Genomic DNA, 23,613 nt, shown 5'->3' on the forward strand with positions numbered 1-23,613 from the left:
ATTCTGTTTCTGGTTGCCTAAAAAAGAGAGCACTGTGATATATTAGCATAGCATAGCGATTAAGAGCATGGGCTCAGGACTGGGTGCAGTGGCTTATACAATTTGGGAGGAACTTCACTTGAGCCCAGGTGTTCAAGACCAGCTTGGCTGACAGAGTAAGACTCTGTCTCTGAAGGTAAAAAAGGAGCATGGGCTCTGGACACAGATCAGACTGCCTTCCTAATTCCTAGTGCTGGACCTTGACAAATCATGGAAACTCTCTATTCCTTAGTTTCTTGATCTGGTATAAAAAAGAATAATATTACCTTTCTCACATAAAAAATAGGGTAACAATTAAATGGGATCACTCATGGAAAAGGCTCAGAAGAGCACATAAGTACAAAGTGAACATTGAATGTGATAGTAGTAGTATTCCCAATTGCCAGCCCCACCCTGCATGCCAGGTGAGCACATTGAATAATTTACCCTTGGACAACCTCGACTTTCCATCCCAGATGATGCTGTAAAAGTAGGATATAGTTTCCTAAATAACTCATTTAATTAAGTAATATAGGTTCCTCCTTCCACTTCAGGGTTAGGGGTGGGATAGAAAGCATTCATTTTGGTTTTGAGGAAGCATGGATTTTACTAGGGGATGAGCTGTCAAAATAACATTCTTAGACATTAATTCATTGTCCCCTCCTCAAGCAGGTTTCTGCCTTTCTCTCTTCCCCATTCAAACACAAAGCAGACAGGCTACTTTCTCTTTTTTTTTTTTTTTTTTTTTGTCTTTAATTTTTATTTTAAGTTTAGGGATGCATGTGCAGGATGTGCTGGTTTGTTACATAGGAAGAAGTGTGCCATGGTGATTTGCTGTACAGATCATCCCATCTCCAAGGTATTAAGCCCAGCATCCATTAGCTATCCTTCCTGATGCTCTTTCCACCCACTGACAGGCCCTAGTGTGTGTTGTTCCCCTCTCTGTGTCCATGTGTTCTCATTGTTCAGCTCCCACTCAGGAGTGAGAGCATGTGGTGTTTGGTTTTCTGTTCCTGCATTAGATTGCTGAAGATAACTGCTTCCAGCTCCGTCCACGTCCCTGCAAAGGACATAAACTCGTTCCTTTTTATGGTTGCATAGTATTCCATGGTGTATATATACCATATATATTTTTTTATTCAGTCTATCATAGATGGGCATTTGGGCTGGTTCCGTGTCTTAGCTATTGTAAATAGTGCTGCAATTAACATAGGTGTGCATGTATCTTTGTAACAGAATGATTTATATTTTGGGGGGTACATACTCAGTAATAGAAATGCTGAGTCAGATGGTATTTCTGCTTTTAGATCTTTGAGGAATCGCCACACTGTCTTCCACAGTAGTTGAACTAATTTACACTCCTACCAACAGTGTAAAAACGTTCCTTTTTCTCCGCAATCTCACCAGCATACAGACAGGCTACTTTCTTGCCCAAGGGAGAGTGTATGGTGGGATGTTAATTCCCAAAATAAATGATCTAATTCGATCTAAGTTTTCTCTCATAGATGCTTCTGAGACAAATCACAAAAGAAAACTATTTAGAGTTATAGTGTGTGCTGGAGAAGGTGAACTGTGTGTGAAGCTTCCCAACTGAACAAGAAAGGAAGTTTCCCCGGGATGGGAAGAGCCTGAGACTGGAAGATTTCAGGAGCCAAAAAAGCCCGAGCTTGGCCCTAGTCAATCACAAGGAAGTTGTACGACCCTGGAGGAAAAAGGTTTTATGATGAAGCTAGATAGAACCTGAGTGTGTCATAGAATGTGACAATGAATTCACCAAGGACATAGCAAGATCTGAGAAATGGTTTTATGCTATGGCTATACAGAAGGACTTAAAGGACTATAGAGTGAATATTTCAGACTTCCAGCATGACCCAGAATCATGAGGGTGCCACAGTACCTGATGAAATTCTGTAGACCTAGGTAGCAGGCATCTCAAAAATCATGTATAAAACATTAACTAAAGACTAGAGGAACTCTAGTGTCTGCATGTCCTCCTATATGTGGATGCCCATGTCTGCTCCTACTACAGATGTAGACTCCAGAAATTATCATTGATGAGGGCCCAAGAAACGAAGTCTGGAGTTGTAGGGAGGTATCTCACAAAGAAGACAAATATTTGGCTTTCTGACATCTCAATGGAATGAGAGCTAAGAGTCTGAAATTACAGTTAAACAAATAAAATAAAATGTTTGGAATGAGAGTGATACTTATTTAAAAAATAACAATAGGTTTTCAATATACTTAGAAAAATGCATTTTAGAGAATAAACTCTGCCTTCCACATAGACAGATCACCCCTTACATTTTCCAGGTAAAATGCTCCCTGGATTTACACAGTCTCAAACAATTGAATTTCAGTTTGTGGTCTCTGCTTTTCATTTGCAGAACTAATGGCTTGGTTAATTGATTTTACCAGAAAAGAACATTTTGCTCCAAGGGTATGGACAAGTCTCTCTTCTTTCAAATAATCAAACCAAACCAGAAACTTCTGACAGCTTTGAAAATAGTATGTTGACTTTTATTTTTTCCACTAAATTATCAGACATTTGGGGATCAAGATTCCATTAACACACAAGCTCCAAAAGTAGTAATTTTTGTAAAAAAGATTTTCTTAACTACGAGGTTTGGGCATGAAAGCCAGATCTTAAGACAATGGCAACAGCATATCTTCTTGCCTCTTTCACATCTCCTTTTGTGGTCTATGATCTCTGGTACATTAGTAATCTCTGCCAAGTCATTCAAAAGAATGCTCCATCCAATTTTTATTTAGCAGTTCCATCTCTGTAAACTTCTCTTCACATACTAGCCATGCTAAACACATTAAAACATATCTTCAGTAGACCTGTCTCCTTTACCCACAACTTTCTATATCTGTGCCTACCCCCATTGTTCTCTATCAGCAAGACTTCTCTTCCTTCTCTAAGAATCTATGCAAGACTTTATTTCCCTCAGTGAAGTGTGTTGCCTGGTCTTTTGGATTCCCATAAATCTTCCAAGTGACTTCATGATAGCACTTACTGCAGTAACTATAATTAGTTATGCATCTATCTCTCTTAGTAAACCATAAACTTCTTAAGAAAAAAAGCATGAGCTATTTTTTCTTTGACTCTTCCAAGGTTACACAGTGCTTGGTGTAAGATAGGGATGTTCACTGTCAATGAATGAATAGCTGCATGAACTGGTACACACGTTGTAATCTACTGCCCAATTATTTTGAAGTAATTGTATTAGCCCAAGTTTTTGTATATTTGAAAGCTCCATGAAAAATGGGTCACAGAAATATTCATTATGTTGCATTCCAACATATAGTTTTTTGTAGGGTCAGCAAAATACTTTCTATAAATGGCATTAAATATTTTATCCCATAAAGTATTTAAATTCTGTTGTCTGACTTTTCACTTTAAAGACAATGAAAAATGTGGTGCCCACAATTGTATAGGTAATTAGAAGGTTATCGCCCAAATAATATTTATCTGTTTGTCTTTAGGTAGTCCTGCATTTTTAATTTGAAAAAAAAAAAAAAAAACTGTTAGAAGAGGGCTGCTTCTCCTGGAAATTGCTTGCAGGATTGGCTTTTTTGGTACTACTGGAAATCTTGTGGTTCTAATGAAAAAATAGATTTAAGCAGTTTCTCCACTAAATGTTTCTTGAAGTTGTAGTTTACGACTGCTCCTCACTCCTGGAAAAATATCTTCTCTAATAACTAGAAAACGATGGGAAGATAATATTTTACATTCAAGTTTTTTTCTAAACATTTTCAGCATAAACTGGTTAACTCAAATGACTAGCAGAGCATGGCTTATATAATTTAGATTACATTTAAATTACCGACTTTAAAGAAATAGAGACAAATATATATGTTAAGGAGGAAAAATGAAAAGAGTGAAGCTTAATTTCTGTCTCTAAAAGCTAAAGAAGTTTTTTTTAATGCATTTCTTCCCCTAAAAGAGGAAGAAATACATGAAAAGCAAAAAGAGCATGCAGCCTTAACACAGTGGTAAAGAGACAGGAATAGTCCTCATATAATAGAAGAGACAGATGCCCTGAACAGGCAGATTCAGTTTCTGGATGTTAGCAGGGGGGAAAAAATTATAGAGCCTGGAATTTCTAGCTCTAATGAGGGATGATTTAGGAAGTAAAGCCAACCCCAGTCATCTCCCAGTTTCACACTCCAAGAGCTGCCAATGTCTTTGGTTAATGAGGTAGACTTGGAGCCATTCCCTTAATTAACTTGACCCTGTGAAACTGTTTCTCAAACGTTTTAAACCCATGACACTCTAAAGCATTCTTGTTCTGTGCATTTACATCAGTTAAGAAGAGTCTGTCTTGCTTTTCTAAATGTACTTTGAATTATAAAAAATAATAAGTGTGCCATAGACACTTTTTCAATATATTTGGCCTATGGGTGATTTTGACATGTGCCTTTATTGTGAAATTTGTGCCATGTGCCACCCTCCCCTTACTGAACAGTGGGGTTAAAATATGGAAGCTGTTCACTTGTAGGCGAGTATAGTATATATAGTGTAGTGTATGGTATTGCATGTTCTTCACAATCAGGTTCCCATCATGAATGTTATTGGAAGAACTCAGTAATATCAAATATAGAGAAAGCAGGAGGGAAGGTTTTAAACTTATCTTTAAATTTAATTTAATTTTTCTATCGCATATATTTATTATACATTTTTTCAAATGTCATTCACTGAAGTTTTAATAAGAAAAACATTATTTTATAAGCTTATCTGTATAGGAGAGAATATTTATACCATAGAACACAATCATAATTTTAATTTTATAGTTCAGCAAATTTAGAGAAATGCTTTTTATCACTCAGAATGTCATATTATCAAAAATAGGACAGAGTGTGGGACAAATTATTAGGAAAGTATATGAAACAGAAGGGAAGAAAACTTTATTTGAGAAATAGAGATTAGCTTTTATTTGTACTACATTCTAGGTTTTGGCTTACATGCCATCAGGATATACAATCCTTTTGTTTCAAAATATAACCAATATAAATGAGACACACTCAATCAGGGGTTTGGTTAAACATTTTAAAATCCAATTAAATTTTCTGAATTCTTCATAAATTTTCTGAATATGACTGGGCCAATTTTGAGGAGTCCTGTGTTAATTGATTACTTGGGGTGGGAGCCACTACAACTTCATGGTTTCAAATAGAATTGATGGAAAAGAGACACATTCCAGCAATTCTACAAATGTTTGCTTTTGCCTCTGAGAGTAATAGCCATCAATTGGGGTAGTTATGTGAAACAAAAAAGAAGGAGAAGGAGAAGAGAAGAGGAAGAAGAAGAAGAAGAAGAAGAAGAAGAAGAAGAAGAAGAAGAAGAAGAAGAAGAAGAAGAAGAAGAAGAAGAAGAAGAAGGAGGAGGAGGAGGAGGAGGAGGAGGAGGAGGAGGAGGAGGAGGAGGAGGAGGAGGAGGAAGAAGAAGAAGAAGAAGAAGTAGAAGAAGAAGAAGAAGAAGAAGAAGAAGAAGAAGAAAAGTTATTTAAAATAAAAACATTTTCTATTTTGGGTATTTGTAAGATAAACAATTTCGATTTGTTTCTATGTTGGCATTAAATACAATTTTCTGATCTAACTCTTTAGGTATCTGAGGACACATACATTCCGAAGGTGTGTACATTTTGCTACCATCTAATATATGCTAGATGCAGGCAATTACTAGATGGATAATTGCACATTAGGTGATAACAAAATACTTGGTGTATCATTTCACTCTGTATTGAGGTGCCTGGCCTGGCATATGTCAAGAACCAGGATATATCATTTGACCTTTCCTGGGAGAAGTTTTCCAAGCATGTAAGAATTATCTAGGGAATGTATTAAAATGCAGATTTCTTTGCTGCACCTTCAAAATTTATGACTCAGTACTTCTAGGGTAGCACAGAGGAATCTGCATTTTCACCTATTAAAACATTCTGATGAAGGTGATGTTGATGTTTTGAGAGGCTCAGCCTCCAGAGGAATTCTAAGCAATTTATGCTTGCGGCTCATGTAAGAACCACACAAATTACACAATGCACAGTGCTAATGGTAGTGCAATAATGAAATGATGTGTTTATAAAAATTCAAACATCTATCTAAAGGATAATCTCTGATTTCCATTATTTCTAAAGAAAATTTGTCTATGTGTTGAACAGGATTGAAAATACACAGTTTTATTATATGACTATGCTAACTTGAAGGATATTATATAGCAGAAATAAATTTGTCTCAGTGTTTCTGAGTTCTTTTAGTGTGTGTTTTTCTCAAAAGCACTCACCTTAGCCTTTCATATACCTGGTCCTAAGTGTCTTCTTTGCTATCAATTCATCTCTTCAGGGGTAATCTTTTAAGGATTTAACAACTTACAAGGCAAGGGCAACTGCCAATCCACACAGACTCTAGAACCAGGTGGAGTGGATAAAATCTATTAAAATTTAATTAGAAACAGAAGGACCGTCCTGGTGTCTGCCAGCTAAAAATCAACTTTTTTTCTGTCGCAACTATACTTCTCCACCTAATCTTGAGAGTTTTTTTGTGGTTGTTGTTTAGTTTCCCACAAATCAATATTTTTGTTTCTTTGTCAAAATGAATCTCACTCATGAATTTTGCCCTTCCAGGAATATGTCTGTGTTTTGATAGATGTGGCCTGAGAATAAATAAGCACAATAAACCTTAAGGAGGGTATTCTTCTCATCAAAATGTTGAGTACTGTACTGTGACCTGCTAATGGAAATATAGGATAGAAATATTAGGTTTTTCCTGGGATTATTTATTTATTTAAAAGAAAAATCATTACATATTTGTTTAATGCCAGAAACTGTGTAAGAGATGTCAATGTGATTATCAACAACTTCATAAAAATGGAATTTTGTATTTTAAAAAACCTGTCTTTATCTAGTTGACCTGGACATTATTTGGGCAGGGATTAGATTGGTGGGGGTGGGTATGGGGTGGAAAGGAGTGAAAGAAAAATTTTATCTCAGTATTTTCCCAGCTGTTGCAGAGACAGAGAAAGTCAGGATGGTATTTTATTTCAAGTGTGAGTATTCTTTCAGTACAAGGTGTTCCCAGGTTTCCTCCTATTCCCCATCCATAAGCCTACATATTAAATATCCTAGTGCTACTAAGGACAAGTACCTCCTTCTGTAACACAATGTGCCAATCTCCTTTCCCTTAAAATATGTGATATGAAATTCTAATGTCCCAGAGAGCAGAAAATGTAGCCATGCAAAATATAATATAACATGATGGTATGTGAAATTAGATATTTATTTGTGAAACATAAGTCATAGTACTTTTTGCTCTTTTACATGGTAAATATATTCTCTATCTCTCAGGATAAAGACAATAACGATGAATAATAACCACATTTTGTCTTCCCATGGACAGATCTGTTACATCAGAATGTGCTTCTCACTTGCAGACATCACATGTCACAATAGTGGATAAATTTAAAAGTTTGTCACCCACAAAATAAGAGGGGAAGAGAAAGTATGGTCATCATGAAAGTGTGGTGAGAATTAACTCAAAACTGGAGATTCTCTTTATTCCTTCTTTTTATTTTCAACCAGTGCTTCATTTGTATCAGACTTACTGGCACTGAAAAGAGAAACAGTGGTAATCAATGGGATATTTTCCTCACCAATTATTAATGGAGTACAAAAATTAGAAGCAGGGAGAATATGACACATTTGTTTATGTGCATATCTTTAGATATAATTACATACACTTATAGAGATAGGTAAATAGTACAGTAGAAATAATAAAAAATTTTAGAAAGTAGTTCATAATTCCTAACTGTGAAAGTAGTAAAGGGCCATGGATTTCTTGAGCTTCAGAGTCAGCTGGCATAGTGTTTACACCTAAAAATGTATAGTTTGGCTATTATTTTTTCAAAAATGTCTGCTGTTTCATAATCCCAACCTAGCATATCTCATTTTCTTATATCTACTGTTCAACAAACCTATGATCTAATGAGATTTTAGTTCATCCATGGGTTGGAACATCAGTAATAATATATATATATTTTTAAACAGATTCTTGCTCTGCTTCCCAGGATGGAGTGAAGTGGTGGGATCTTGGCTCACTGTGGCCTCTGCCTTCTGGGTTCAAGTGATTCTCCTGCCTCGGCCTCCTGAGTAGTTGGGACTATTGGCACATGCCACCACACCCAGCTAATTTTTGTATTTTTAGTAGAGAAGGGGTTTCACCATGTTGGTCAGGATGGTCTTGATCTCCTGACCTTGTGATCTGCCCACCTCTGGCTCCCAAAGTGCTGGAATTACAGGCTTGAGCTACCACACCTGGCCAAGTAATAATTTTCTAGGTGAGGCCATTTCTCTAGCCAACAAGTATTAATGTCTTGTTGCATTAATGATAGATGTGGTGACTTGTTTTGCAACCCACTACTATGGAGTTATTACTGTCAGGAATAGAAATATGTATTTAAAAAACACAACTTGAAATGATAACCAATAAAGAAGACTGCCAATTTACATGATACTGAGAACATCAAATAAATTAAATCATTATTTTGGGATTGAAATATGCAGGTATATGAAGAGGTAAATCTTTTTTCACTTATCTATTTAAATAAGTATGAAAGTATTTTAATAAAAATAATACCTCTAACATTATACCTATATTTATACGTATGCATTTTCAAATGTTTTCCTACACTGTGGTGGTATCATCTATTCTACACAAACAAACATTAATATTTTCCCAACACCTTAAATGATTTATGTCAGATACTAGTACTACTTTTCCAGTACACTATTGTTCATGATAAAGATGACATTAATTCCAGTTCACTAATGTGTGGGAAAAAAATTGCTGAATTTTAATACAGGAATATATATTTAAACATACCCTCCTCAGAGCTCCCTGATTTGTGTATTTTAAAAGACTTCTCCCTCCCCTCACTGTTGCTTCTTTCCCTCAGCCTCAAATAAATTGGGCTTTTTTCTTTTCACCTGTAATCCCAGAACTTTGGGAGGCCGAGGCGGGTGAATCACGAGATCAGGAGATTGAGACCATCCTGACTAACATGTCTTTACTAAAAATACAAAAGATATCTGGGGAAAACCTACCCACGATATTTAACGTGGGTTCTTTTCTATTTCCCTAAGCGTTTCAGCTGCTTTGAAAAATAAAGGGAAAGAGTACAAGAGAGAGAAGTTTTAAAGCTGGGTGTCTGGGGGAGACAGTACACATCAGCGGGTTCCATGATGCTCCCTGACTCGTAAAACCAACAAGTTTTTATTAGCAATTTTCAAAAGGGGAGGGAGTGCACGAATAGGGTGTGGGTCACAGAGATCACATACTTCATAAGGTAATAAAATATCACAAAGCATGTGGAGGCAGGGCGAGATCACAGGACCACAGCATGGGGTGAAATTAAAATTGCTAATGAAGTTTCGGCCACACATTGTTATTGATAACATCTTGTCAGGAGACAGGGTTTGAGAGCAGACAACTTGTCTGACCAAAATTTATTAGACGGGAATTTCCTTGTCCTAATAAGCCTGGGAGTGCTACAGGCGACTGGGGCTTATTTCATCCCTTTGGCTTCTAACGTAAAAGGCGGCCACCTCAAGGGGGCTGTCTATAGACCTACCCTTAAGGTGTATTCTCTTTCTCAGGGATGTTCCTTGCTGAGAAAAAGAGTTCAGCGATAGTTCTCCTATTTGCTTCTGAAAGAAGAGAAATATGGCTCTGTTCCGTCTGGCTCCCCGGCAGTCAGACTCCAAGACCATCTCCCTTGTTCACTGAAGATTGCTGTTATCCTGTTCGTTTTTTCAAGGTGCCCAGATTTCATATTGTTCAAACACAAATGCTCTACAAACAATTTGTGCAGTTAACACAATCACAGGATCCTGAGGTAACAATCATCCTCCTCAGTTTATGAAGATGACGAGATTAAGAGATTAAAGTAAAGACAGGCATAGGAAATCACAAGGGTATTGATTGGGGAAGTGATAAGTGTCCATGAAATCTTCACAGTTTGTGTTCAGAGATTGCAGTAAAGACAGGCCTAAGAAATTATAAAAGTATTAATTTGGGGAACTAATAAATGTCCAAGAAATCTTCACAATTTATGTTCTTCTGCCGCGGCTTCAGCCGGTCCCTCCATTCCGAGTCCCTGACTTCCCGCAGCACAAATGTTTTCCTACACGGTGGTGGTATCACCTATTCTACACAAACAAACATTCATATTTTTCCAACACTTTAAATGTTTTATGTCAGATGCTAGTACTACTTTTCCAGTACAGTATTGTTCATGATTAAGATGATGTTAATTCCAGCTCAGTAATGTGAGGGAAAAAGCTGCTGAATTTTAATACAGGAATATACATTTAAACATACCCTCCTCAGAGCTCCTTGATTTGTGTACTTTAAAAGACTTCTCCCTCCCCTCACTGTTCCTTCTTTCCCCCAGCCTCACATAAATCGGGTTTTTTTCTTTTTTTTTTTTTTTTCTGATCTTGGGTTGTCTCATTCACAAATAAAACTTCTTACAGCTTTACAGATTTTAATGCTAGACAAGTGGCAATGATATCCTCTAACTAAACTAGTTTGGCTTTGATAGACCCCAAAATACATCATCAATTATGGGGAAGCATATTGTTGCAATTTTTCAGTTAAAAAGTTTTCACTTCAAGGACATGTCACTCTCTAGGACACATGTATATTAAAAGTTTTTTTGTGGCCGAGTGTGGTGGCTCACATGTTAATGAGGTCAGGAGTTTGAGACCAGCCTTCTGGCCAACACTGTGAAACCCTGTCTCTACTGAAAAAAAACATACAAGAATCAGCCAGGCGTGATGGCTTGAGCCTGTAGTCCCAGCTACTCAAGAGGCTAAAGCTTGAAACACTTGAACTGGGGAGGGGGTGTTTGCAGTGAGTCGAGATGGTGCCACTGCACTCCAGCCTCGGTGACAGAGCTAGACTTCATCTCAAAAAAAAAAAAAAAAAAAGTGTTGTTTCTGTTTAATTTACATTAAAAGGACAATCATTTTAATTTTCATAGTTATGCTCCATAGATATTATCATTTTTATTTGCCTGGGTTCTGGTGCCCGACTGTCTGGGTTTAAACCCCAGATTTATCACCTTTACCTTTAGCAGTGTAAAATGTGAAAATTGTCCAAACTCTTTGTGACTCAGTTTCCTCATCTGTGAAAATAAGGACAATAGTAATTTTCTATGTTAGGTAGTTATGAGAGATTAACTACTTAGAACATATAATGCTTTTAGAGGGGTACCTGGCATATAATAACCATTTTTATAGAGTTATAGTATTCTATAACTCTGAAAGAATTATTTAACTCTAGAATTAACTCTAAAATTTAACTCTAGAAGTCTCTTAAACTCCTGGTATGTAGAAAAAGAGAAAAGATTGAAATTTACTATTCATCATGACAAAGAAAATTTTATCATTTTTAATTTTAAATTTAATACAAAATTGGTAAAATTGACTTAGAATGACTTTACAAAACCTTACATATAAATTTATATGTTTCAGAAATATATTTTCTTGTGGCAGTAAAATGTAAGTATATGAAAAAGCGGTAATAAAGTCATTATCAGTATAAACGAAAAGACCAAGTTTTAATAAAAAAAAAAAAAGAGAGAATAAAAAACTGTAGATTCACAGTTCAACTTAGTGTCTATAGGCTGGAGTACTGCTGTGTGATTGTAAGACATCCCAAAGCAACAGTTCATCCTTTACATGTTGACTAGATTTAAAATGTGTAACCTAAGATTTATTTTTCTTTTTCTATGAGTTCATCGACCCAATGAGATGCTCATCAAACCTGGAAAGTTCAGCAGCCCTAAGGGCAGTTCATAGAAATTTCTCTGGGAAATAAATCAGAGACCCATAGGAAGGAACCACTAGAGGTCATTCAATCTAACTTTTTGGATATCCCTATGAACATAGATTATGCCCACTTTGAAGACATATTGTCTAATGTAGTTTATAAAGATATTAAAATGCTCTCTCAAGTTTGAGTAGACCATTTGCTTCAGTTGCCTCTGTTTACAGAGCTTGTGTGATACCAATATTGATGTATATGAGAAAAACACGTCATTTTGGCTCAATGGAAATTATTCTAATATAATATTTTTCTTAGTACAAGTGTAAACTTTTTAAATTCACTCCCAATTCAATAATATTATGCAATATAATTTTACAGGTCAACCAACATGATAACAGTTTTGTAAACATTGTTTGTACTATAACCATGAGATAAGTGTTATTACTTCTATTTAACAGATGATATAATAGAATCATAAAAGCAAGCTTCTTGGCTGTATAACAAAACAAAGTACAGAAGGGAATTAGTGATTGAACAAAAACATATCTGGCTCTGCAATTCAAGTTCTTATCTCAGTGTGCTATCTTTTGCAAATTAGATCCAAGTACACTCTCAAAAATGTGTTCCTAAAATTACGATTGTGTTTCATACTAGATGCATGCCGTACATTTTTTCATCATCAATTAAACGTTTGAATTTTACAAATTTCACCATTTTCTTTTAGAAATAAAAAATATACTCCCTCTTTGTCCTGATATAGATTACAATAGTAATAATACTTGTTTGTTGACTCTTTATGACAAGGGTGATCAACCATTTCAAATGCTACTATGCTTAACCTTGGCAACAGCCATCAAGTATTATCATCACATTTTAGGAGATAAAGATAATATAGTTTAGACTGCTTAAGTGAATTATAGAATTGGTGAATGGTAAGAGATTTGAACCAAGTCAATCAATTTCAAATTTCATATTCTTACTCAAACATCTACAATAACAAAAAAGATGTGTAAGGAAAAATCATTGTAAAGTACTATGTAGACCAATGATTAAAGCAAGGAAGGCTAAACACTTATTTCAAACTGTATCTTAAAATAACTCCAAAGACCATAAACAGGCTAAAAGACAGAAAGATTTAAAATAATATGAAAGCAAAAAAGATAAATTTAAAGTTCCATAAACAACTAAACTAAAAGAAGAAAAGCAAGGAGAAACTGAAATATTGGAACCTGTTAATGAATGCAATCGTTTGGGAATTTAAGATAGGATAGGGCAATGTGAGAGCAAAAAGAGCAGAGAATTTAATAGAAACACAGGAACTTTCCACATGGAGGTAACAAAGATACTGAAAGACGCCTAGGCTGCCAGGAGGAGAGCCTGGTGCAATACAAAACACAAAGGAAAAAGAGAAGAACGAGAGAACATGTCAGTGGTTTCATGTTTCTTTTGGCAACAAGAAGCTTCAGAATTACATCTGTTTTTCCCTTCTGCTTTACTTCAAGTGCTGCTGAATTTGAAACTCAAAACCTCCAGTAAATTCTATCCTATGCCTTGGTAATCCTGCATAAAACACAGAAAAGTGGGGGTAGGATCATTTGAAGCAGTCATTCTATCCTGTCCTCCAAAATGGAGAAATTGTATTTTGAAGATTTCATCATTTGGAATGGTACAATTTGTCACCTCCTGTTCATTCAAAGTAAATGAAGGCGAGATGGATACTTAGGAGCCAAAGACAACAACATTGACCTGAATATAAGAAACATTTAAGCTGAAACTGGTTATTTTGTACGTGTGCATATATATTTGCACCTGGGAGTCTTAGGTGATAAATTTGGCGAGTAGAACTATGACTTTAAAGAAAATCCTGGGGCCCTACTTCACAGCACAAAATGGGCACTGGGACAGTAACACCTGCATTTTGGTCTTCATATGAATGTCTTTGGGTCAGGAGAACAGTATTTTTTTTTTTTTTTTTGCCCCAGTCTTTTTAACATTCTCTTAGACATGGCTCTGAAAACCTTGTGCAGATAATGTACACTGTTCCAGAAGTCAAAATAAATTAGAAAAGCCTTGCCTCATGAACTTCATTTATTTAATGCTACTAGGCTCCCTATATTTGGGCAAATTGCTTTCCATGGTCCTCTCTATTTTCAATCTGTAGATGTAATGTCTAAGAAGAGATAACGTAAAAGTTTCCTTTAATATTTATATTATTAAATTATCATATTTTAATATATGGCTATCATATTTGCTTATCATAATGTGGTTGAAAATAATGGTGAGAGAATAGGCATTAAGTACATTTTAAATAGCTGTACTATTTAGAGAGTAAATGTGCTTCAATTATTTAATAATTAGCCTCATGTTAGTTATGTGTTACATAATTGATCATGGCAAATTATTTACATGACAACCAAAGTAGAAGTCATTAAAGATATTCTTGTCTTTCTGCTGCTAAATCCAGGACGCCTCCAATATTGGTTTCTCATTTTGGTGAAGGACCTGGAAAGCCAAGTTTGCTCTCCTTTTCTCTTCCCTTTCTCAGCCACTGCTGCCCCAGAAGATAAAGGGACATGATGCTCACCACATTTAGATGTTTACTGGCACTCTGGAGTTTCCTTGCAGTTTACACCTTACAAAGCACAGTGCACTTGTAAATCTCAGAACTTACAAGTATCCCTTTCCCCACAGGAATCACCAATATCACAGGAAGGGAGAGAGGTGGAATCTCACACAGTTTAGGGATTTACAAGTCTGTATTGAAGTTTGGGGTGTAAATTGCTGAGAAACCCAAGAGTGTATTTAAATATTTAAAGGTAAGGACACCTAGGTGTTTCTCCTGTTTGAAACTTAATCAGACCGGGAGTTGGAAAGGAGAGTAACAAGATGCCTGGCCTCATCCCCATGGTTAAGCCCTCTGCCTGACAGAGGAGAGAGGGGTTTTGACTGACCTGCCCAAGTTCCATTTTGTATCGCATAGTTCAGTTAAAGAGCCAGAAGATTCTCAGAGCATGTAGAAGTTCTAAATTATGTCAATAATTATAAGAGCAAGTGCCTTTCTTCTAGAATTTAATAATCTTCAATATTTAAGTGTTGTGGTTGCGGCTTCCATAAGGGGTCAATATAGATTGCCTTCTGTATTGGGACACTATTGAGAGTAGATGGGAGTACCATTAATAACTATGCTGAGACATCAAAATTATTATACCTATTAATAATGATGATACCTAAAGGGCATAAAATGGGAATGCCCAGAGAAAATTGAGACATAAGGTCACCCTATTAGGTTACACTTGGGAATAAACAGAAAGAATATTTATTAGTTATGTTTTTCCAAAGGCAAAGAATGATGATTAGGTATTTTATAATCTCACATTCAACGTGCAAATGAACTTAAATTGTATAGCATAACAATCTAGGGCTTTAAAATCTTTGGCCAGGCACGGTGGCTCACACCTGTAATCCCAGAACTTTGGAAGGCCAAGGTGGGCAGATCGCTTGAGGCCAGGAGTTCGAGATCAGACTGGCCAACATGGTAAAACCTAGGCTCTACTAAAAATACAAAAATTAGCCGGGAATGGTGGTGGGAGTCTGTAATCCCAGCTACTAGGGAGGCAGAAGCAGGACAATTCCTTAAACCTCAGAGGCAGAGGCTGCAGTGAGTCAAGATTGTACCACTGCACTCCAGCCTGGGCGACAGAATGAAACTCTGTCTTACAAAAAAAAAAAAAAAAAAAAAAAAACACGAAAGAAAAAGACAGAAAATATTGAAAACCCTATTGAGGTATTTTTTAAAGTGTATGCTTTTGATATGCTTCTGAATTATAACCAATTAATTACATATTCAAATATTCTGGGTATCTATATCCTTAAAGTGTTTTAAGAGTATAGTAATACTTTCTAGAAATAATATTTCAGATACAAGATATGTCATTGCTTAAATTTATCTAGAGGGAAAATGCTTATCTGTTTGATGAACTATGTTTATCTTGAAATGAGGTTAGTATTCAGATTAGACTTGCCATGATTTAGATATAATATTTTCAGTTCTTCTCATAAAATAAATAAACACTTATTTCCTAATACTTGAAACTATTTTAACTCTTACACAAAATGCTGCTCTTGACCAGCTTATTCCAGTTCCCACTCCCTCAGTCTATAGTAGAATAGCATGAAAGTAAATAATAAAACAAAACATAGAAGTATGTAAGAATATTTGTACTCAAAGTTGGAAGAAAAAACTATCAAATGAGAAACTGCCAAATCTCCTAAATTCCCATATATATTATCTCATTTTAGTCCTTTTTCTTTCTTTTTAATGTAACTTTTGCCACATTTCTTGAAATTCTACCATTTGGACATTAATTTGAGGTCAAGAAGGTGCTTCTTTGAAAAATGAAAATAGCTTTAGGAGGCATAAGTTGTTGAAAATTTTTCTCCTATTAATGTAACTTAATTTAGCCAATCCTATTTTATTCATTCAATGCACATTTAATCTCCTACTATGCTCCACCCATTAGGGAAATAAAGAAGATAAAAAATGCCTTAGATGTAGAATAGGACTGGAACAGTGTGATGAGGACCTGAAGCAGCATGATGGTGCCTTGCACATCCTAGTATTTTGGATCTGCTGTTGTAATTTCCCAATATTTTTAGGTTTGTGACTATGGTCACATGACAATTAAGATAGTTAACATATACATATAGTCTAGAAAACACTTTCTAACACATTTTCCCTCTTCTCCATTTTATCTTTCTTTAGAGCCTAGAACCTGTTTTAATATTAACTACATTTCATAGAGGGACGTTCTAAGGCTCAGAAAGATAGCTGATAAGTTTTGGTATCCTTGGTCAATTATTATAATATTTGTCTGAGTTCTTCTAATTCTAAACTGTGTCCTCAGATCTGCGACTAGACCTATCTGTAGGCACAGGGACTAGTCAACTTTCAGAGACAGTAGCTCAATAACTACATTGAGTTGGTCTTGCTGTGTTGCCTTCCAGTTCCTCCAAAGCTGAGTTCACATTTCTCTTGTCTGATTTCTCAACGCCTTGCTTACTTCTTTACATCTCAAAGTCAGCTTGGAATTCCTGCCCCTCATGTCTAGATACTGTACTTTGAATTTTAATACCTGTTGCTTAACATTAATAATGGTATTTTCTCTTTCCTATCTCCCAATATCTGAACTGATCTCTTTTCTTAATTATTTTTTTTAAGTAGTAATTGCCAACTCCTTCTGTGCCTGGATAGTCATGCTCATCTTGAACATAGACACTTTTGGGTCTAAGTGTTTCTTTACTTTTTTTTTTCTATGCATTTTCCCTCTGGTATTGAATAAAACATTAGATTCATGTCCCTATTTAATGATCTTTAAAATAACCAATCTCTATTTTCTGCAGCCTGAAACTCTTTAATGCAAGCACTGTGCTTTCTTTACCATGTGCGTCCATCTCCTAGTATCATGCTTAATGCTCTAATACATGTTGTTTTAAAATTAATACAAACAGCAACACAACATTAGCAGCTAAAAGTTCTGCACTGTCCATACTGCTTATAATGTATCAGTCATTATTCCAAAAGTTTTAAAAATACTATTCAATTAATCTTCAAACAAACTTTGTGGGCTAGTTACTAGTATTGCCTCCATTTTACAGATAAGTGATATATAACAGAGGGTGATTAAATAAATTACTTAAGAGCGCTCAATTCACTTGTGGCAGATGCAGGATTTAGGTCTCAAAACTCTGGTTCCACAGTCTGTGGTCTTTAGCACTTTGCCAATGAATTAATGGATGTTTACATGTCAACACTTCATTCAGTCCTAAGACTCTTACCACATTCAATAGACCATGTCTGTACACATTAGTAGATATATACTAGATGGTTGAAAGAAGTGCAGAAGTAAGGAAGTCAACCTAAGGGAAAATTTTATCTGTCACAATATTTTGACTTGTGGTTGTACTTGACTCTATTTTTTTCCTTCTTCCTTCCTCTTAGTTCTGTAATCTTGGAATCCATAACTCAGGTTATGTATTTGTACCACACATGAGATCCAAATTAGGCTAACTTAGAAATCTAACATTGTTTAAAAAATCATTTGAATTCCAAAACAAAAGTACTCCAATAAATTTTTACAATATGACACTTCTGAAGTTCAGGTTCTGCCTATATTAACTCCTTCCTCTCTCTCTCTCCCTCTCTTACACATAATCTTTTAAAATTACTAAGTCCCTTTTTGAATTCTATGAACATAGTTTCTCTTTTCTAAACAAAAAATGCTATTATACAGATTGACTCTATAAGTCTATAGCTAATAAACTGATGTATTACTGAGCTATTTATAGAAAGAGTTGGCCTAACTAAAGTCTAGCAAAAAGAAGGGAAGCAAATCTTTTGAAAATGAAATGAGATAATGAATATCATTCTTATAAACATTAATGAGGACAATGAATGGGAATGTGATATTTGGGCCATCTGGTGAAATACTGAGGACTTATTAAATTTGTTTGATATAGCAGCGAAATGAAATTACTAATATTAGGCCAAGCCTGCTGGTGTCTATGGGCTAAATTGGTTTGGTTGGTTTTTATTTTAAAAAATTGAGTGACAGTGTTTTATTTATTTATTTTTTTGAGACGGAGTCTCACTCTGTCACCCAGGCTGGAGTGCAGTGGCGTGATCTAGGCTCACTGTAAGCTCTGCCTCCCGGGTTTACGCCATTCTCCTGCCTCAGCCTCCCAAGTAGCTGGGACTACAGGAGCCTGCCACCACGCCTGGCTAGTTTTTTGTATTTTTAGTAGAGACGGGGTTTCACGGTGTTAGCCAGGATGGTCTCGATATTCTGATTTCGTGATCTGCCCGCCTCGGCCTCCCAAAGTGCTGGGATTACAGGCGTTAGCCAACGTACCTGGCCAATAATTTTGATTTTTAAATCCTTTGTTAGCATTTATAATAGAATCTGTTTGTTACAGTGAATAAGCAGTCAAGAGAATTATTCTAGGCACACATTTGGGTGCTTTTCATATGCATACCTTGTTCTGTAATGCATATTAGGAATTAAAATTAATTATGCATTTTACATATTAATATACTAACCTATAGTATGTTTTATCTTTAAAGTGTACAATCAGATATAGAAGCTAAAACCTTCAAAAGTCTATAAATCAACTGTTATATAAGCAATTGATAACAAGGAAAGGTCATTTGGAAAGGAAAAAAAAACAGAATGTAAAAGGAAAACAGCTAATTCCATAGCCATACAAAGACATGAAATCAGTCATTATGTTATGGTATCTAATGAAGGCTGTTTGAAAGTAAAACAAGCAAAGCTATATAATATCTTCTTTCTGGAGCCAGACCGCCAGGGGTTGCTTCTGAGGCACCATTTATTATGTGTTACACTATCAGCAAGTAATTATCTGTCTGTGCCTTAGCTTTTGTGAAAAATCAGGAAACCGTAACTACTTCATAGCTGTGTAAGGATTAATGAAGATAAAATTTTTAAATGCATAAGACAATGCTTAGAACAAAATAAGTTCTTAATAAATGTAAGTTGTTATTAATTAGATTTTTTAGGATTAGAAATGGTATAACAATTATAAGATGATTTTAATCCGTTATTTAAACAATCTGAACATAGAATTAGACTCTAATAACAGCTTAACACCTTGAATAGTCCTGGACTAAAAACTAGAACTTTTCATTAGCTCCAAATTAACATGATACCCTATTATTCAAAAGGCTTACAGCATTTTTATACTGTCATATAAATTTATCAACTTTAAAATTTTTCTACTTCTTAGTTGTTATTTTACATGTAAAATAAAAATTTCAGAAAAATAATAAAACACGTAATTCTCAGTTTCTAGAGATTTAGTGTGCTTCAGTTAGTCATAGAAGGATCACAGGGATCATGATTGACATTCATTAATTTGTCACCACGAATGTGAACCACTGACAAAAAGATGTAATGAGTTTTTAAAAGACTCAATAATTCAATTATACTAATCACACACATATACATATGTCTCTCTATATATATGTATATACACACTCATATTTGTACATCTATATCACATACACATATATTTTAGCCGAGATGCAAAGACATGATAAACATTTTTACAGATCAGCAACGAGCCCACAGAAAAGCAAAGTAGTTTTGGGGACTATAGCCACTGGCCTGTTGGACTCCAGGGATTAGAAGATAAGCATGGCGGCAAGGAGACTGGCTACTGAAGGGAAGAGCATTAAGAGTTCTCTGAGTGACATGGTTTTCAGTCAGTCTCAAAATTCAAATCTTGGGACTGGGAAAAAATAAAACCCCTTTCTCTCAAATGTGCAAAGAGCCTGAAAAAATGGCTATTTACTTGCTACTTGGGATATGACATTACAGAAAGCCTGTTGACATATGGAAATAGATAATGAAAACACAACCTCTTGACCAGGTATTGAGCCAAGTTGCCAGCTGGCTCTGTGATTGGATCTGCAATATCCTGGATACCTTTATGAAACAGCAACTGCCAGAAGCCATTCTAATGACAGCTGGTCTGGAGACCCACAGGCTAGAAGGAAGCAACGACAAAATGGCAGAGTTGCTAGATAGTTGGAGAGTGGGTAGGAAAAATACAAAATAAAAAAATAAAAGTAAAACAAACACACACAGAGACACACAAAATCACACACCCCAATAACAACAGAACAAAATCAAAATATTTAAAACTTTTCTAGTCAAAACATGCCTACAATATGATCTTCCTAAAATATTCAAGAAATCAAATAATTTAAAAAGTGTTGAATGAATCAATGAAATACACTTTTACTCCAAGAAAAATTAATTTTATAACATGTCTGAGGGTCTAAAATAAATGATGTTTGAAGGATCAAAAAATAAAATAACATAATACTGATTAAAAATAAACAATAGATAAAAGTCAACAGTCATATAAGACTGGAAGATATGCAAAATAATAAATTACTGCAATGAAAATATTCTCATAAAAATTGTGATCACTGAAAGGATATCCTATCTATAGTCAGGATAAGCTTATATTATTCAAATATAAAAATTAAACCCAACTCAGCACAGAATAAAAGCATTTATTAAATGCAGCATGGTGCATAATTTCAGAATTTCCACAGACATATAAAAAAGATTCAGATAAGAAAATAGCAAAGAATCAATATTTGAAGGGTAATAGCCAAGATAGTCTTGAAATTCATGAAAGTCCTTGAAATATAAAATTCAATGAAAGCTCCAAGCAGAAAAAAAAGAGCATAGTTTTACATCTGGTCACATCAGAGTGAAAGTTAAAAACAGCAGGGATAAAAAGAATAAGTAAAAAATTTCATGATAGAAAAGTAACAGCCAACTTTGCACTACTGACAATGGTATCTGTAAAGAACTAAGAGTAAATCACAGTTAACTTAAAGTTTAATATTCAGTAGACCTATCACTCAAAGTGAGAGCAAACTAAAACTAAACCAATAAAAGAATTTAAAGCTTAAAAACATACTATACTATTTTAAGACAGTTTCTTTTTCTTCTTTTTTTTTTTTTTGAGATGGAGTTTTGCTTTTGTTGCCCAGGCTAGAGTGCAATGAATGGTACCATCTTGGCTCACTGCAACCTCCGCCTCCTGGGTTCAAGCAATTCTCAGGCTTCAGCCTCCCAGATAGCTGCGATTACAGGCGTCCACAGCCACGCCAAGCTAATTTTCTGTATTTTTAGTGGAGATGGAGTTTCATCATTTTGGCAAGGCTGGTCTTGAACTCCTGATCGCAAGTGATCCACCCACCTCAGCCTCCCAAAGTGCTAGGATTACAGGCATGAGCCACTGTGCCCAGCCTTAAAACAGTTTCTTTTGCAAGAAGGGTGTAAGCTCAGGACGGATGCAGTGATCCACACCTATAATCCCAACACTTTGGGAGTCCACGCAGGAGGATAGCTTGAGCTCAGGAGATTGAGATCAGCCTGGGTAACGTAGTGAGACCCCATCTCTACAAATAACAAAAACAAAATAGCCGGGCATAACTTGAGCCTGGGAGATCGAGGCTGCAGTGAGCTGTGTTCATGCCACTGCACTTCAGCCTGAGTGACAGAGTAAGACTGTTTAAAAAAAGAAAGAAAGAAAGAAAGAAAGCAAGTTCATAGATATGAAAATAAAAAATGAAGTGGAGCAAAATAATTGTTGAAATACGTTAAGAAATTCAACTGTTTAATACAGAAATTAATATTTTAGTGTGATTTTAAAAAGTAAAAAATCAAGACTCTATCATGTAAATAAGATGAGTGTGAGAATAAAGAGTTAAACATGCTGAAGTCGGGCACATTAGTTATGTAATTATATTTTAGGTACAAGATGGTTAAAGGTATTCAGAGAATAATAAAAATAAAGTCTGTTATTTCAAAATTGCTTGAGGAAAATAAAGGTGGGAATGCAGGAAACTTTCTCAACACAGCAGAGGGTACAATGGAAAAAGTGAAAAAAAGAAAATAAACAGCAATGAAAACCACAAAAAGATTATAGAAATAAGTACAAATATACAAATAATTATAAAAACTATAGACGGATTTACATAATCTATAGAAATAGATTAGGAGACTAAATAAATAAAAATCTAGCTGAATACTTTGAGTATTCTGTTTTTATATGCAGTGCTGTAGAAAGAGGTTGAGGGGAAAAAAGATGAAAATCTATGGAACATTCAAAACCTACCACAGAGAAAACTGGAACAATATTAGAACATCAGACAAGACATAGTTAATGAAAATTTTGCTACTATGTATAATAAGTAAAGCAAAGATAATCCATCAAGAAAATGTAAGAATTGTGAGCTAGTTTGCCTATAATAGCTTCCAGTGTATATACGTGTGTGTGCACATGTGTGCGTGTAAGCACAGAGACATGCACCCAAGTATATATTTAAAGGTATAAAAAACAAAAAAGGAGAACCAAAATCTATAAGCACGTATAGGAAAGTATTCAACACACTTATTTTAGAAATAGAGTCAATTAATAAAAATAATTTTGTAAACAAAAATATTACTGTTAATAATAAATTACTGGGATAGTCATACTTAATGAATATGGTTGTACATAATTTTTACTTATATGCCATATCTTTTTTCTCTAATTACTTTCTTTCAGAAGATCATGCCTTGCGAGAGTCTCTTGAGTATTCATTGTGTGATTGTTTTATATCTGAAAATTCCCATTGTTCTCTTTCACTCTTAACTAATAGGTCTGCCTAATAGTAAACTTTAAAAACTAACTTTTAACCACAAACTTGTCAAGACAACCATAATAGATACTCAATTATACATGGAACAACAAGTAAATTGACTTTATTACTCATAAAGAACATTTTGACAAATTTTGAAGAATAAATATACTAAACATATTCATTAATTATAAGGGAATTAAATTAGAAACAATACAAATAATATGCACATATTAGAAAACTTTAAAATGCATTTCCAAATAACTCAAGCATTCAAGAGGAAATGCTAATGAAAATTACCATGTGTCTAGAAGTCAATGGCAATTAAAAGACAACATATCTGGTTGTGTTTACTTCAAATTTTGATAAACCTACTTTGGTAAGTCTAGTTTTTAAATTCAACTTCAATTCCTGGAGAATAAAGATAATTTGGATGGATGTTTATAACCAGGGTTCCCATATAATTTATTGACTATACTGGGGTGCTTTGAAAGTGAAAGTGAGAACTATTAATAATTACTCTGGGTGCACAGAAATGATCTAAG

Source organism: Macaca mulatta, chromosome 5, assembly GCF_049350105.2.
Source record: "Macaca mulatta isolate MMU2019108-1 chromosome 5, T2T-MMU8v2.0, whole genome shotgun sequence".
In the NCBI taxonomy this organism is placed as follows: Eukaryota; Metazoa; Chordata; class Mammalia; order Primates; family Cercopithecidae; genus Macaca; species Macaca mulatta.